The sequence below is a fragment of the Protopterus annectens genome, chromosome 8.part1 (assembly GCF_019279795.1).
Source record: "Protopterus annectens isolate FY-2018-M chromosome 8.part1, PAN1.0, whole genome shotgun sequence".
NCBI lineage: Eukaryota > Metazoa > Chordata > Ceratodontiformes > Protopteridae > Protopterus > Protopterus annectens.
The window spans coordinates 112,390,779-112,408,278 of NC_056742.1; the positions used below are offsets into that span (position 1 = coordinate 112,390,779).

Sequence of the window (17,500 nt, forward strand, 5' to 3'; positions counted from 1 at the left end):
ATCCTTTGGCATTCTTTCTTACCATCGCTGGAATTTATTAATTACTGTCATTGTTGGTTGGTATATTTTATATGTATATATAATATGGGTCTCCTGTTTGTCGAAAACACAGTTCATCAAGAAACAGAAGGTCAAATCCACTTAAGCGAAAGTGCACGACACCGGAAGTGCACTTTCGCGAAAGACGATTTGCCGAAGCATGTTACAGTGGGGATAATGAAATGTATCCTTTTCCTCACTGTAGTGCAATCTCAGAGTTAGTATCTTTAAGTAGGGGGGGTGGGAAGTGCAGGGGGCTTTCCCCCTGCAAAACGGTGTTTACAGTAGGTTTTTTTTTTTTTTTTTTTTCCTCCCGATTCGGTGAATCTGCTTTTGTGAACGTGCACTTTCGATGTAGTACACTTTTGTGGAAGTGGGGTTTTCTTTTTCGAGATTGTGAAATTTCGATAAAGAAAAGTAGACCCATATATATATATATATATATATATATATATATATATATATATATATATATTGGATTTAAAAGGTGCATTTCCTGTGGGCACAAGATGCCCAACTCTGATGCCCACAGTGTATTGCGTAGGCTCTTCCCACCTTGAGACTTCTTGTACCATTCGTGCTGGCTTCAACGCCAGAGACATCAGCAATCATTAAAAAAAGGCTAGTGCATAAGGGCCATATTCCAGCTACTGTGCTGCCTTCTGCTGTTTTTACTTTAGGGGCTCAAAACTCTCCTCAGAAATCAAAGTTCATGGAGCATAGAAAGCTCTCAGGTCTCCCAACTCCATTCTAACATTTGGAGCTGCCAGCTAAGGTTTCCAAACACTGTGATCCGAAGTCTGCTACTTCAAAGTCTTCTCTGCCCTGAAACTACTACTTCTCTCCAGAGTCACTGTCTCCTGGATTGAGATCTTCTTTCCTGCATGAGAATCCAGGAAAGTCTTTTCAACGTCCTTCCTTTTCAGTCAGGTCCTCCTAAAGTTTTTCCAAAGCAGATCCAGATGGGGGGATCCTACCATTTCCATCTCAAATTGGATCCATGAGCCTTAAAACTCCCTCGCATACAGCCATTAATCCTTCTCCAATCCTGCCTTCTGTTTTGGGACCCTTGGATGCAAGTTCTCCAAGAGTCGAACCGAACCGTTGGATCCGAGGATTCTTTTTCATTGAGTCAGACTAGTTCCCTGATCCATTTGGCTCTGACTCTCCTTGTGCAGGATGCATCTTAGAGCTGAAGTGTCATCATCTGATTGAGGGAATGACTTCAACTCCAAAGCTTTTAGAGCCATTGCTTTACCTCTGGGCCTCGGCACTGGGCAGCTCATCTTTGACTCCTCCTCTGGAGTGGAGGGTCGGGGAGGGCCCTGGTCTGTTGGAGCTGAGAGTTTCAGATCTAGTGAGATTGGCCACTGTTTCTCCTGGTCCCTCTGCCTTAGAGGTGGTGGAGAGGATATTCACTTACCTGAGAGAGGTCTCAACTCTTACCTCTTCAGCTCCTATACATGTTCCCTCTTCGGATCCTGTGTTTTGAGTTTTTTCTTCCTATGCCACAGGAACAGCCGGCCTGTAAGAGCTTCCAGGCAGTACCAGGTAGGGAACTCTCCGCCTCTTCCATTGGCTCTCCAGTGCACCTCACGGAAGAGGTCCCCCAAAAGAGGTTGTGTAAGAGGAGGCACATGCATTCCTTTCAGGAATCTGTGACAGAAGACACCAATTTTGATGAAAGGGAAGAGTCCCCTAGTTCTTCCCCAGAAAGGAGAAGAAAAAGGTGGTTGGTCTTCTCCAACCCCTTCCCAAGAGGAGATGGTGTACCTAGGAGTCTTCGGATCTGGCCCATCTACATCTTGGTTTACCCCCCCCCCCCAGGCAGATGAGCTTATAGATATAGTCTCCCACTGTGCACAGAAGGAACCAGACATCATAGATCAGATTTCCAGGCGTATTGGAGTAAGGGAAACCCCATAGATGCTATGGTTATTATGGCAGCCACCAGAAATGAGCTGCCCAGCAGAACTCCTCTGTCCTTCCCCCTAATAGAGATTTTAGGGCGTTGGACAGGTATGGGAAGCGAGTTTATGCTTCCATTGCCTGTGGGAAACTAATTTATGCCTCCACTGCCTTTGTGTTAAGGTTGCTAAACTACCTAGCACATCTCACTAGATTACAGAGGGTCTTGATTAAGGAAGTCTGTAACTTTACCCCTTTGTCCATGTCGGCAAAGGAAGAGAAAACTTATTTTTTATGACTGGCCACTCTGTGTTGAAATGAGGTTGTTTCAGTAGAAATATTTGCAGCTGGGAGTGAATGCATTTCTCCAGGTTCTTAGAAGGAGGTGAAGTAATGGCATTGGATCTGATGCTGGATAGTTGAGTAAAGGGGCTACCGTTGTGCAGTGGCAAGATATAGGATTGTTGCTAAGTGATGGGGAACTAGGTTTCTTGTCTACATTTTTTAGAAGGATAGAGACAGGGGTAGACTTGCCTCCACTGCTGGTTTGAGGTACTCTGCAGGAAAGTCTTCTGGAGCTGGTGCAGAAGTTCTTCGTGTTTCACTGTTGCAGTCATTACATTTGGGTAATCTGCTGGCAGGTTGCCCTCAGTCGGCCTGATTAACAAAGTCTTGGGTCCTGCGTCGGTTGCTGTCCCTTATTGCATGACGTCAGGTCATCAGGGGTATAAAACATGCAGCCGATGCCATTTTCATCAGTCTTTCTTGCCATGCGGTGCCCGATGCAGAAGCAGTTCGCAAGGCTGACTCCTGAAATTTTTGTTTTCAAGTTTCAGAGCCGAAGTCTTCAACCTAAAGCTAAGTACCCCGTTGGGGAAAATTTTTCTTGCTTCTTACCAATGTCAGTAAAAGTTAATAATTGTATTACTTGTGGGAAGCAAATACCTCATAAGGATTTTCATTTGTACTGTATTCCTTGCCTAGGCCCTGATCACAACGTGCCCTGCTGTCGGTTTTGTGCTACATTTAATCAGCGCACTATTAAGCGTCTGTATATTTTTGCTTCAAAATATTTTGGCTCAAGATTTAACTATCCAGAAATGTCGTCGGTTAGCAATCCGACTACCAGAATACACAAAAAACAAAAAGAAAAAAACAGAGACAGACCATCGAGGTCCAAAACCGACGACGAAGCTTCTCCTAAGCCAGTCGCCGGTACTCAGTGAGGTGCTTTCGCAGCCCTTGATACCCTCTACTTTTGATTCGCAGGCCTCTACTGAGACCCATTTGGAGTCCGGTATGCCGCGAGATACTTTTAAGTATTGAACCCGCGGATGTCTCTACCTTAGATGGGTCCGGAGCCGCTGAGCAGGCACCGGCTTCTGAGGGTGTTTTCAGGCCTAAAGATTTGTATATTAAACCGACACCATCTTCAAAACCTCGGCCAAAATCAACTTCTATGTCTAAAAAGCCGACCCTTGGGCTTCGTGCACAGACCCCTATGCCTAAAAAACAAATTATCAAAATGGCTGAAGATTTAATTACCTTGATCAGGGCCCCCCCCTGCTTAAGAGGCCTAGGTAAGGCACTGACTATGAATCATCAGATCAGGTTTCTATTTCTTCTGATTCTTCTTCTGATTAGGAATTACCTATTCCATCTTATGAGGATGCTGATGCAGAAGATTCCATCCCTTCTGCTTCTCCTTCTGAGGATTTTTCTTTTGGAGAAACTTTGCATACCTTAAGGGAACACTTTCACTGGGAGAGTCAGGATTTCTCAGAATCTAAAAAAAAGAGGCTTAGGGATTTCCTTCTTCTTCCTCAGCGTAGGCCTTTGGCTATACCTCCTGTTCTAGACATTGTTGATTATGTTTTCTCAGAATCTAGCACGACTCCTGATTCCCTGCCTCAGGCTCCTAGTAAGCCAGACAGATATTACAGGGTTCCAGACTACCACAAATTTCTTTTTAAAAACCCTGCTGCTGACCCTGAGATCATTTCTCAGGGTCCCAAGGGCATTAAGGCTTCTACTGCTAAAAATCCTACCCCTTCTGATAGAGACTCCAGGGCGCTGGATAGATGGGGTAAGAAGGTTTTACATGTCTGCAACCTTGGCAATCAGGGCTTTAAACTATCAATTTCATATGCTTAAATATCAGCAGCATGTCATGGGCTTACTTAAACAGAAAATGATGTTGGATGTTCTTCATCTCACATTGCTGCAGTCCTTACATATGGGTAGTCCGCTGTCCTCGGTCAGCCCGAATACCAAAGTATTAGGCTGACGTCGGTCATGGGCGCTCAGAACTGACATCAGAGCGTCAGGGTATAAGAGCGCATGACCGACGTCATATCCTCAGACTTTTTTGCCGCATGGTCCGATGCAGAAGCAGCGTTGCAAGTGCCGTTCGGCGTTCTGAAATTTTCGTATTCTGAGTTTCAGACCGAATCCAAGTTGGGCTAAGTACCCCGTTGGGGAATATTTTTGTCTTTGCTTGCCTCAGTTTATTCCTGATGACAGAAAAGTGAATAATTGTATTTCTTGTGGGAAACAGATACGCATAGGGATTATCACTCTCTTTGTATTCCTTGTTTGGGACCTGAGCACGGCGTAGTCGGTGTCGCTTTGTGCTAAGTTTAATAAGCGCACCATCAAGCGTAGGTTAGATTGCGCTAGGCTTGTCTTGAAGCGGTGTAATTATAATATGCTGTCGGATCCTCCGACGCCCGCTACCGCGAAGAAGCGCAAAGACAAATCTTTAAAACCCAGACAGGATGAGTCGTCCGTTCCAGACGCCGGCTCTTTAGGAGCTACGGGGGAATCTGTGGATCCGGCCGAGGTTTCAGTTGAGTCTCAGGAGGAGACTTTGATTTTGCAAGATGTGGCCTCTCAGGAGGCAGGTCAGGCTGAGGGGGCCTCTCAGGTTACTGTTCTCCCTTCCTTACCTAAGGGATTAGGCCTTCTCCTTCTGTTTCTAAGGCTTCTTCCAAAGGCAGGGCTAGTTTACCTTTCCCTGGTGTCAGTCCTAGTTCTGCAGGTTCTGTGCCTAAAAAGCACATGCCTAAAATGGCAGAAGATTTAATTACTTTGATAAGAGGTTCTATGCCCCCTCCTGATAAGAGGCCCAGAGTGGAGCCAGAGGTGGAGAGTTTGGAACAGGCCTCAGATGATTCAGAGTCTTCGGCTGAAGACATTCAGGATTTTCCTACTTATTCTGATTCTGATGCAGAGGATTCCACTCCTTCTGCTTCTCCTCCAGAAGATTTTTCCTTCTCAGAAACACTTCATTCTATGAGGGAGCATTTTAAATGGGAAGGTCAGGATTTCTCTGATTCACGGAAGAGGCTTAGGAGTTCTTGTTTTACCACAACATAGGCCCTTGGCTATACCTCCTGTTTTGGATGTTGTGCAAGATGTTTTCTGAGGCTTCCCTTAATCCAGATTATTTGCCTCCTGCGCCAGTTAAACCGGACAGGTATTACAGAGTACCTGAGGCTCATAAATATCTGTATAAGAGTCCTAGGGCAGACCCAGAAACTATTAGCCAGGGACCTAAGGGTGTCAGGGCTTCTGTTGTAAAGAATCCATTTCCTATAGATAAAGAGGCTAGAGCTTTGGATAGATGGGGTAAAAAGGTGTATACCTCTTCTACTTTAGCAATGAGGGCTTTGAATTGCCAGTTTCATATGTTGAAGTATCAGAATTTCCTCCTTACTCAACTAAAATCTAAAGTGGATGCTTTGGCAGAGGGCATTGAGTGTAAGGAATTACAGCATTTGGTACATGTCTCTGAACAGGTGGGTAAGCATTCTTTGCAGTGTGGTTTTGATGCTTTACAGGCTTCTTCCAGGGTGGCTGCCACTGGTTCAGTTCTTCGCAGGCACGCCTGGCTTAAGGATCAGAATTTGTCAGAGCATGTTAAAACTAAAATTTTGGATGCTCCTTTACAGTCTGAATTTTATTTGGTCCCCCTGTGGAGTCGGTCTTGAAAAAGATGGAAGACAAGGCTAAGTCTATGCAGACTGTTAAAGACTTCTTGCAGGTGCAGCCTCCAAAGTTTAGTAGGAATTGGCCTACTAAGGGGTGGACGTATCCTTCTTCTGATTCTCAATCTAGAGGTAGATCTAGACGTGGTAGGGGCAGAGCTCAGAGTACTTTCAGGCCTAGAACATGGAGTTCACCTGCACAATCTTCAGGTGAGGGCAGGGGCCAGTCCTTTCGTAAACAGGCCCAATGACCTGCATTTTCAGCTGCCAGATTCTTCTTGCCTGGCAGCTCCTTTGGGAGGAAAGTTAGCACTCTTCAAGCAAAACTGGCTTTTAGTCACCCAGGACAAATGGGTATTGGACATTATAAACCGAGGCTACAAGTTTTATTTCCATACATTGCCTCCTTTCAAAGGTATGCCAGACGTTCCTCCTCAACAAAGGGTAGAGGCTTACAAGCAGATTTCTTTACTTCTTCAAATGGGAGCCATACAGCCGGTCCCTCTGTCAGAAGTGGGCCTAGGATTTTATTCTCGCCTGTTTCTAGTACCAAAGAAAGGGAACACGTGGAGACCGATTTTGGATTTATCTATCCTCAACACATTCCTGGACATTCCAAAGTTCAAAATGTTGACGTTGCAACAGCTTTTACCTCTGTTGGGCAAAGATCACTGGATGGTAACTCTGGATCTCAAAGAGGCTTATCTTCATGTTCCTATCAGGCCCAGTTGCAGGAGGTACCTGCGTTTTCGGGCTGGGACTTTACATTATCAGTTCTCTGCATTGCCCTTTGGCTTATCTACTGCGCCCAGGGTGTTCACAAAGGTTCTGGCTCCAGTGATAGCCTTCTTCAGGTTGAGAGGAATACAAATTTATCCTTATTTGGACGATTGCCTGATTCTTGCTCAAGACAAGTACGAACTTCTTCATCATCTACAGTATGTGGTGGCAGTGTTAAGGTGCCTAGGGTATTCTGTGAACGAAACAAAGTCCAGTCTAGTACCCTCTCAGGAAATGTGCTTTCTGGGTGTGAGACTGAATACAGCTTCCCAGATGGCTTTTTGACCCCGGACAAGCAAAAGAACCTTACTCTTTACTTCCATCAATTGTCTCTACGGTCCAGGCTGACTGCAAGGACAGTCCTTCAAGCCTTGGGGTTCATGGCATCTTGTATCCTGGTGCTTCCCAATGCCAAACTGCATATGAGGAAGCTCCAATGGTATCTCAAGAACGTATGTACACAACACTGCCAAGATCTGGACACTGTCATTCAAATAATACCTTGCATTCAAAAGGAATTTTTGTGGTGGGCTCAGGAATGTCACCTAAACAAGGGACTCTCTGTGACCCGACCAGAGGCGAGTCAGATTCTAACGACAGATGCCTCGGACAAGGCTTGGGGAGCACACCTCAATGGAAAATGGGTTCAAGACACGTGGCCTGCCAGACTTCAACATTTGCATATCAACTTGAAGGAGATGTTAGCAGTCCAATTTGCATTGATGGCTTTCAAAGATTTACTTCACCCAGGGCAAGTGTTGATTCAAACAGACAACACAACTGTCATGTAGTACATCAACAAGCAAGGGGGAACACATTCGTACCCTCTTTGCAGACAAGCGATGATTTTGTGGGAGACTGCTCTCAGTTTACACCTCAATCTTCAGGCAAGGTTTCTACCAGGAGCACAGAACTCCTTAGCAGATGTGTTGAGCAGACAGATAGTGGATCCCCACGAGTGGAAACTGGATCCTCATGTATTTCGAAGGTTGACAGTGTTATGGGGAACTCCAGACATAGATCTGTTCGCTTCTCCACTAAATTTCCAGTTGCCAAAGTTTTGCACAAAAATGTTTCATCCCACAGCTTGGAAGGTGGATGCTCTATCCTTCAGTTGGAGCAATCTTTACGTCTATGCCTTTCCACCTCTGCCTCTCCTCCCAAAGGTACTCTTGAAGGCCAGACAAGACAAGCCATCCATGATTCTGATAGCTCCAGATTGGCCTCGACAGCACTGGTACCCTCTGCTGAGAAGTTTAGTACAGGAGCCTCCATGGCCTTTGCCTTCGATTCCGCACCTTTTGTCACAGGAAGGCAATCATTTCCTCAATGTCAGGATTCAGTCCCTGCATCTAACAGCCTGGCATATTCTGTTCTAGACCCTGGAGGGTCTCAGCTTCCACAACAAGTTTTGAATGTTATTTTGGAGGCCAGAAGGCCTAGTACAAGGAAAGTTTACGCTGATAAATGGAGGAGGTTTTTTGTTTGGAGCAAAGCAAAGGACTTTGATGTTTCCAAGCCTGATTTAAGTGTTTCTCTTCAATACCTTACAGATTTATTAGGCAAGGGTTTGTCTTTCTCCTCTATAAAGGTTCATGCTGCAGCCATTTCTGCTCACTATGACTGTGACCCTCCTTTGTTCTCTCATCCTTTGTTTAAGCAATTTCTTAGAGGGGCAAAGAACATAAGACCCCCACGTAGAGCTCCTACTCCTGCCTGGGATCTATTTTGTGTTGGAAAAACTTACTTTACCTCCTTTTGAGCCTGCAGCTACTGCCGAATTGAAGTTTTTGTCCTGGAAGACTGCTTTTTTGTTGGCCATCACGTCTGCAAGAAGGGTTTCTGAATTACAGGCCCTTATGGCAGTTGAACCCTTCCTAATTTTTCATAAGGATAGGGTATCTTTACGTACTAATCCTACTTTTATGCCTAAGGTGGTTTCTAGTGTGGCCTTGAACCAAACTATTCATTTGCCTACTTTTTATGCAGATCCCCAAAATAAAGGGAGAAGATTTTGCACACTTTGGATATTCACAGGCAGTTGCGTTATTATTTGAGCAGAACTAAAGGGTTCAGACAGTCTCAGCAGTTGTTTGTTTCTTTTGCCTTGGGTTCTCAGGGAAAGCCTGTTTCTAAACAAACTATTTCTAAGTGGATTGGTTTTTGCATTGCTTTCTGTTATTCCCATCATGGTAAGGAGATTCCGGCTGGAATCAGGCCTCATTCCACTAGGGCTACTGCTACCTCTACAGCCTTTTTAAGGGGGGTGGCTACTAAAGATATTTTGGAAGCAGCTACTTGGAGTTCAGTGCATACTTTTTCTAAACATTACCACCTTCCTCTTTATTCTAAATCTAGGGCTGGATTTGCCACTGCAATATTACAGGGCATTTTGGCAGCTCCTAATGCTTTATGATTTTGCCAACCTCCCTTTACCTCTGCTTTGGGATTCTACCCATATGTAAGGACTGCAGCAATGTGAGATGAAGAACATAGTACAGTTTTGTACCTACCATAAATGTAGATGTTCGAAGATCCACATTGCTGCAGTCCAATTAACCCTCCCTCCTTCCCCTCTATAGTTTGGAATGGTTGTATGGTTTGGGTGGTAGTTGTGATTTGTACATATTTTGTTTTTGGGAAGTATTCTGTTTTTGGCTGTGGGCTTTCTTTTTAGGGCCTTCTGACATCTGGGGCAAGAAAAGACTGAGGATATGACGTCGGTCATGCGCTCTTATACCCTGACGCTCTGATGTCAGTTCTGAGCGCCCATGACCGACGTCAGCCTAATACTTTGGTATTCGGGCCGACCGAGGACAGCGGACTACCCATATGTAAGGACTGCAGCAATGTGGATCTTCGAACATCTACATTTATGGTAGGTACAAAACTGTACTTTTTTGACTGTGTGGAAAATAGAGTTGCGGGATTTATTGCATTCAGCTAACCAAGTTGGAAAGCATACTTTGCAATGTGGTTTTGATTCCTTGGAGGCCTCTTGCAAGGCCGCTGTAACTGGATCTGTGATAAGAAGGCATGCTTGGCTCAAGGAGCGAAATCTGCCTGATCATGTTAAAGCAAAATTGTTGGATGCTCCTTTACAACAGGACAGTCTATTTGGTAATAAGGCAGAAGAAGTTTTGAAAACGATGGAAGATAAAGCTAAATCTATGCAAACTGTAAAAGATTTCCTACAAGTGCAACCACCCAGGTTCAGTATGCACTGGCCTACTAAGAATTGGTCCTTTTCAGTACCCACCAGAGCCACTCAAGTCAAACCCAGACACTCCAAAGGCTCCAGGTTTCAGTCACAAGGAACTTGTAGAACAAAACAATGGGGTGCCTCCACCTCCAAATCTGGAAGTAACAAGGCACCTTCCTACGGTAAACAGTTTCAATGACTTTCCTCTGCAAACACGAAGCACTTATCTTTTGGCTGCCCCTTTGGGGGGAAAACTGGCACTTCATGCAAGAAATTGGCAACTAATTACCCAGGACAAGTGGGTTTTAAATATAGTATCCCAAGGATACTGATTTCATTTCCACACATTGCCAATCCCAAATGGATGGCGAGATCTGCCTCCAAATCAGTGGGCAGAGGCCCAGAAGCAAGTTATATCCTTCATGAATATGGGGGCTATTCAACCAGTGTCAGAAAAGGAAAAGGGACAAGGTTTTTATTCAAGACTTTTCCTGGTACCCAGAAAAGACAAATAATGGTGTCCAATTCTGGACTTATCCATTCTAAATACATTTATGGATGTTCCAACATTCAAGATGCCGACTCTACAACAGTTACTGCCTATGCTAGGCAGGGATGCCTGGCTTGGTAACTCTGGACTTAAAAGAGGCTTACCTGCATATCCCAATCAGGGAATCTTGCAGAAGATACCTCCGCTTCAAAGCAGGATATTTGCATTACCAGTTCTCTGCACTGCCCTTTGGCTTATCTACTGCACCCAGGGTCTTCACAAAGTGCCTGGCACCAGTAATTGCATTTTGCAGACAAAGAAACATTCAAATTTATCCTTATCTGGATGACGGTCTAATTCAGGCAGAAAACAAGGACAGTCTTCTAAAACATTTGGCATTTGTGAAAAGACTTCTAACTTGTCTATGGTACACCATAAACTAAAAGAAATCACAACTGGTACCCTCTCCAGTAATCACATCCCTGGGTGCAAGCTTGAATACAACTGTCCAGTTGACTTACCTTACGCCAGAAAAATAAATTCAGTTAATGACTTACTTCAAACAGGTGGCCACAAAAACCCAGCTATCTGCAAGACAAATTCTGCAGGCCTTGTGGTTCATGGCTTCCTGCATTCTAATAATTCCATATGCAAGACTGCATATGAGGAAACTTCAATGGTACCTAAAAAACTTGTGGAGTCAACATTGTCACAGCCTGGAAATAATGATTCCTATCATTCCTTTCCTGCAGCAAGAGTTCCTTTGGTGGGCAGAGGCCTGTCACCAAAACAAGGGACTGTCATTCACTCCACCCCCTGCCACCCAAACCCTGATTACAGATGCATCAGATTATGCTTTGGGGGGGGGGCGCATCTGTCAGGGAGATGATTTCAGGGCCAATGGAGCCCAAATCAAATGCACCTACATATCAACTAAAAAGAGATGCTAGCTGTACAGAATGTTCTGAAAGCCTTCAAGGACTATCTTCATCCAGGACAACTACTGATAAAGACAGACAACACCACAGTCATGTGGTACATAAGCAGGGGGTTACCCATTCCTACCCCCTTTGCAGACTAGCCATGGCTTTGTGGAACATGGCCTTTACTTATCAAATACATCTACAAGCTCAGTCCCTGCCAGGAAAGCAAAATACTCTGGCAGACGAACTAAGCAGAAATCTTATGGACCCACATGAATGGAAACTGGATCCACAAATCTTCAGCATGTTAACATGCAAATGGGGGACCCCAGACAATTTTGGGGTGAGGCAAAAAGATCTATCAGTTGGACAAATTCTGCACAAGAATTCATCACAAAAAAGCTTGGAAAGTGGATGCTCTATCCTTTAGCTGGAAAAACCTATCAGTCTATGCCTTTCCCCCACTGCCCCTGCTCTCCAAGGTCTTACTAAAAGTCAGACAGGACAAAACAAAAATGATTTTGATTGCTCCAGACTGGCCTCGCCAACACTGGTACCCGCTCCTACGCAATATGTCACACCTTCCTCCGTGGTACCTGCCTCCGACTCCTCACCTACTGTCTCAGCAGGACTATCAAATTCTGCACACTCAGCTCCAAACTCTGAATCTTGCAGCATGGCTAATCAACTAATTTCACCAACTACATCACTCAGCAAACCTGTGATGGATGTCATTTTGGAGCTAGAAGGCCTAGTACTAGAAAATCTTATGCTGGTAAATGGAAAAGATTCTGCACAGCAATGCCCAATATTCCTCAGATTTTGCAATATTTAACTGAGATGCTTCACAAGGGCCTGTCTTTCTCTTCCATAAAAATCCATGCCTCTGCCATTTCAGCTCATTACAACACAGAGCCTTCCCTCTTTTCTCATCCCCTGCTAAAGCAGTATCTCAGAGGGACCAAAAAATTAAGACCTCAAAGGAAAGCACCAACTCCTGCATGGGACCTCAATTTTGTGCTGGAAAAGCTCACCGTACCTCCTTTTGAGCCAGCTGCTACTGCAGACATAAAATTCCTCTCTTGGAAGACTGCTTTTCTTTTAGCAGTCACTTCAGCTAGAAGGATTTCAGAACTACAGGCTCTCATGGCAGTGGAGCCTTTTATTATCTTTTACCCAGACAGGGTGCCACTCAGGACCAATCCATCCTTTATGCCTAAAGTGGTATCTAGTGTGGCTCTTAATCAGACCAATCATCTGCCAACTTTTTTCCCAAATCCACAGAACAAGGGTGAGCGGATTTTGCATTCATTGAATGTACACAGACAACTAAGATTCTACTTAAAACAGGACAACATTTCTAAGGAAATCTGAGCAATTACTGGTAGCATTTGCTGCAGGGACAGAGGGAAAGGCTATTTCAAAGCAGACTATTTCAAAATGGATAAGCCATTGTATTTGTTTCTGCTACATGCACCTTGGTAAACCTGTTCCCAAGGGGATCAGATCCCATTCCACCAGAGCTGCATCTACTTCCACATCCTTTCTCAGAGGGGTTCCTACCAGAGACATTCTAGAAGCTGCTACCTTGAGCTCAGTTCATATGTTCACCAAGCATTGCCATTTACCTCTCTTCTCTAAATCCAGAGCAGGTTTTGCCACTGCTGTCTTGCATGGCCTTTTGGCTGCTCCTAATGCTGTATAATTCCATCCTCCCAACCATAGCTTTGGGATTCTACCCAAATGTAATGACTGCAACAGTAAAACACGAAGAACATAGTACAGTTGTGTACACTTACCATAAATGTAGATGTTCGAGTGTATTCACTGTTGCAGTCCAGGTTACCCACCGGCCAGCCCCCTGTTTTTTCTTTTACTATACCTCTTCCTTCTTTTACTGTGCTCAAAAGCCTTTTTGGTGTATTTGCTTTTATTTGGAGGTATTTTTGTTGTGTTCTAAATTACATGCATATATATTTAGATATATTTATATTTTGCTCCCCATTTGGGGGGCACCTGACATCTGGGGCAAGAAAAACTGATGAAAATGGCGTCGGCTGCATGTTTTATACCCCTGATGACCTGACGTCATAGAAGAAGGGACAGCAACCGACACAGGACCCAAGATTTTGTTAATCAGGCCGACTGAGGGCAATCTGCCAGCAGATTACCCAAATGTAATGACTGCAACAGTGAATACACTCGAACATCTACATTTATGGTAAGTGTACACAACTGTACTTTGGTTGTAATTGTATGTGATACCCATTATCATGGAAATGGATACAGACTTGATTTTAAAGGAGAGTTGTCATATGTAAAGTGTTCGGGGTGGTTTAGGAGTGGAGTTGTGCTTAGTAAGAGACTTGACTGCATTGATGAAGCAGCTGTTAAACGTGCAAGCAATGTTGGTCAGTTTCAGTGAGTAAAGGGTGGGTTGCATGGGTTTGTCAGGTTTCAAGAGCCGAGTGATAGTTCAGCAAATGTTTTTGAGGCTTTTGTAATGTAGGCACTAATGATTAGTAAAGAATACTTTTATTTATGTAATGAATTGACTAGCAAGAATTTTGTTAGCCCACCAGGCACTCCATGCTTTGTCTTTAAGTTCCATTAGTTGCTTAGTTTTGAGTGTTGGCTATGGGGTAGGATTGAATTACATTTTTTCCTGTTTGGAGGTTATTGATTTAAGATTAATAATGTGTTCAAGTGTTGTATGGCAGTGTCTGGAAGGAGAATCTTTTTAACATTTCAGATGTAGAGTTTGAGTGTATTAGTAGATGTAGCTGATTAAATTTAGATTCTTGACAATTTGAAGAGGGTGGATTTGGAGGTTTAGGCGAGTGCGCAAATGGCATTTTCGAGATGGTGGCCATTTAGAATGCCAGGTGGGATTCCAGTTATTTCAGGATTAGTTATTTAGAGCCATTCCAAAGCTGCTTCTGTGATACCAGTTTTGTTGAATATATTGAAGTTGTTTAATTAGTTGGGATAAGTTGAAAATGTTGCATCATGGTGAGGAAGGGTTGCGATTTGAGGTGGAGGGGTTTACATTAATATTTCCTAGGATTAAAAGTAAATGTCCTCTCTAAGCACAAAACTGTCAGTGAAAAGCAACAAACGCCTGACAGTACCACAGCTGGGAAATTTATTACAAAAATAAAAGAAAAAACAAAAGTTACAATGAATAAATCCTTACAAAACAGTGGTGAGCTTTTTCAGGGATCTACCCCTTCATCAGACAACAGTTAAAAATCCCATAGTTCATTAAATACTAGAGATTAGTAACATGATGTTTCAAAATTTCAGTTGTACCCAATAGGGACATAACAATTAGTGCATCAGTACATATTAGCATAGTTATGCAAATAAATAGACCATACACTAAAGGAATTATAGCTAAAATAAATAAAAAATGTATATAACCTTGTATGATGTATAACTCTATATAATGAAAACCTGATAATCCTAGCGACAACACTATATATCTGTATGTGTGTGTGTGTGTGTATATATATATATATATATATATATATATATATATATATATATATATATATATATATATATATATATGTATGTATGTATGTATGTGTATATATATATATATATATATATATATATATATATTCATACAAATCCCAAAGACAACTGGTTCAGCAACGACCATAAGCACACTTCCACCTCAAGAAAACCACTTGGAAACGTTAAACAACGAACGAAAATTTAATAACAAAATGATATCAGGATCCAAACAACGTAAGCGCTTTCACGGTTTACCACCGCTTCCTCAGACGTAACAATTATTCAAATTAGCCATAGTTGTTTAAATAGAAAATTCAAAATACGTTAAATTGATTAATTAACCCCATCAAGTTAAAGTGCCACTGTTCAATAACTCATTCTATAACATATTCATCCTAACAGTTCATACTCTACGATCATAACAATTAAAAATAAATGTTCTAAAAAACAACCTAGGTATAACACGACAGTCATACTCTATATCTAATACTGTATAAAATACAAATATTATCTAAATACTATGTATATACTATTTATAAAAACTGATTGCTTTTACTCACAGAGTATTGTCAACCCGGTCTGCACTAAATTCCATAAAATACAATTCAACAGTCTAAGGAACATAGAATCCTATAATACATACTTCTTGTTATAACTGGAAAAAATATAAAGAAAAAAGAATATTACTTATAAAATATAGTCAACATCACCTATGCTAAAACAACATAAGAAACATGAATATATGAACTATATATACATATACCCTACAGTAGATAACATTGATTTAACAATATACATATATATATTAAATTTGGTAAATGATTCATCTATACTAAAACAACATAAGAAACATGAATATATGAACTATATATACATATACCCTACAGTAGATAACATTAATTTAACAATATACACATATATATTAAATGTGGTAAATGATATAAGCAATATTACCTCAACGTTCTTGCTTTTAGAATGGGTTTAATTGAGACGCTATCATTTAGGCCATGTCCCCTATGCGCCCCCAGCCTAAAGATCCATTTCAATTCAGCACACTCTGTGTCATTACTAATATTACCCATTCTAATACTATTATGCTGTACATGTAAAATTTGAAACAAAAATTTATGCATAGGCTCTTCCCTCAGAACGTGTTTGGCTATTGCATTATACTCCTCTTTTCTATTAATACAATATATGTGGTCCCTAATACGTTCTCTGAGTGTACGATTCGTCTTACCTATGTAAAAATGGAAGCACACTGTACAATGGGCCACATATACTAAATTCTTGGTCTCACAATCACCACTTACTCTCAACTCCCAAAGGCATCCTGTATCTGGGTGCCTAAAAAATCTAGATTCATCTATATATATACATAAATTACATTTACCACACTTTTGTGTTACAAATTTCATTTCTCTCCTTCTGTTTATGTGCACCCAACGAAAAATTGCGGTAACATAACTTTTGCTTAAGATTTTTGGTGTTCTTATATACATAATTAGGATAATCTCCTACTACCTTCCTAGTTTTTTCATCTATTAACAAGATGTGCCAATTTCTTTCGATGGCTTCTTGAACTCTATGTATATTATTACCATAGGGTAACACAAAATTCAAATTATCCCTTCTTACATTAACTTTTTGTTGTCTGGTTCCAACACTATTTGAATAATAAGGTTTGGCCACAGTATCTCTATTGGCACAAACCTCTTTACAAATCCGCTGTATGGCCGATTCCTCATAACCTCTTCCTGTAAGGTCTTCCTTTAACCTATTCAATTCTATTGTTAACTTATTGTCATCACAGCATAAACGTGCAAGCCTCAAAGCTTGTCCTTTTATGACATTATCAAACAACCTGGGGTTATGCATACTTGCACGGTGCAAATATGCTGGACAGAAACAGGGTTTCCTAAAGATCTCCGTGGTTAACCCATTCCCCTCCTTTGTTACGGTAACGTCTAGATAATTTATCTTGGTCTTTGAATATTCCATAGTGAATTTCAAGAAATCACTACTACCATTGACGTACTCATAGAAGCATTTTAACTCTTGTTCCGTACCCTTCCAAATTAGGATGAGGTCATCGACAAAACGTCGATGAAAAACCACATTTGGCTGATCTAATAGTTTCTCCTTCTCCCATGCGGCCATGATCAAATTGGCATAAGCATTGGCACAACTTGTGCCCATTGCTATGCCTTTCCTTTGCTTATATAATCTGTCATGGAAAATAAAAATATTATTTTCCAACACCAATTCAGTTAGAAAGCATATAAAATCTGCTTTGACCTTGTCCATACCACCATCCATTGTTAGTAAATCATTTAGTAACGGAATACCTATATCATTTGGTATACTCATAAAGAGGGCTTCTACGTCCATGGTGACCAATATCAAATTAGTCACATCCCCATACTCTTGCATGAACTTATACAATTCATTCAAAAACTGCTCAGTGTCTTTTAAAATTTGTTGATATTTAGTTAGAACATTTTTCAATTCATGATCTAAATATAATGAGACAGCTTCCGTTACCCACCCAGACCCCGCTACTATAGGTCTAAATTTAGGTAGTAATGGATGTTTATGTATTTTAGGAAGCCCATGAAGTTGGGGAATTATAGGGAAATCCACTTTA

The 17,500-nt window shown here is 42.0% G+C and overlaps 1 protein-coding gene across 1 annotated transcript in view; it reads left to right on the top strand.

Moving 5' to 3' along the window:
• Window positions 1-17,500, top strand: part of LOC122810226 (AFG3-like protein 1) — a 1,103,851-nt gene that overhangs the window by 125,075 nt on the left and 961,276 nt on the right. The gene's annotated exons all lie outside the window — the stretch shown is intronic.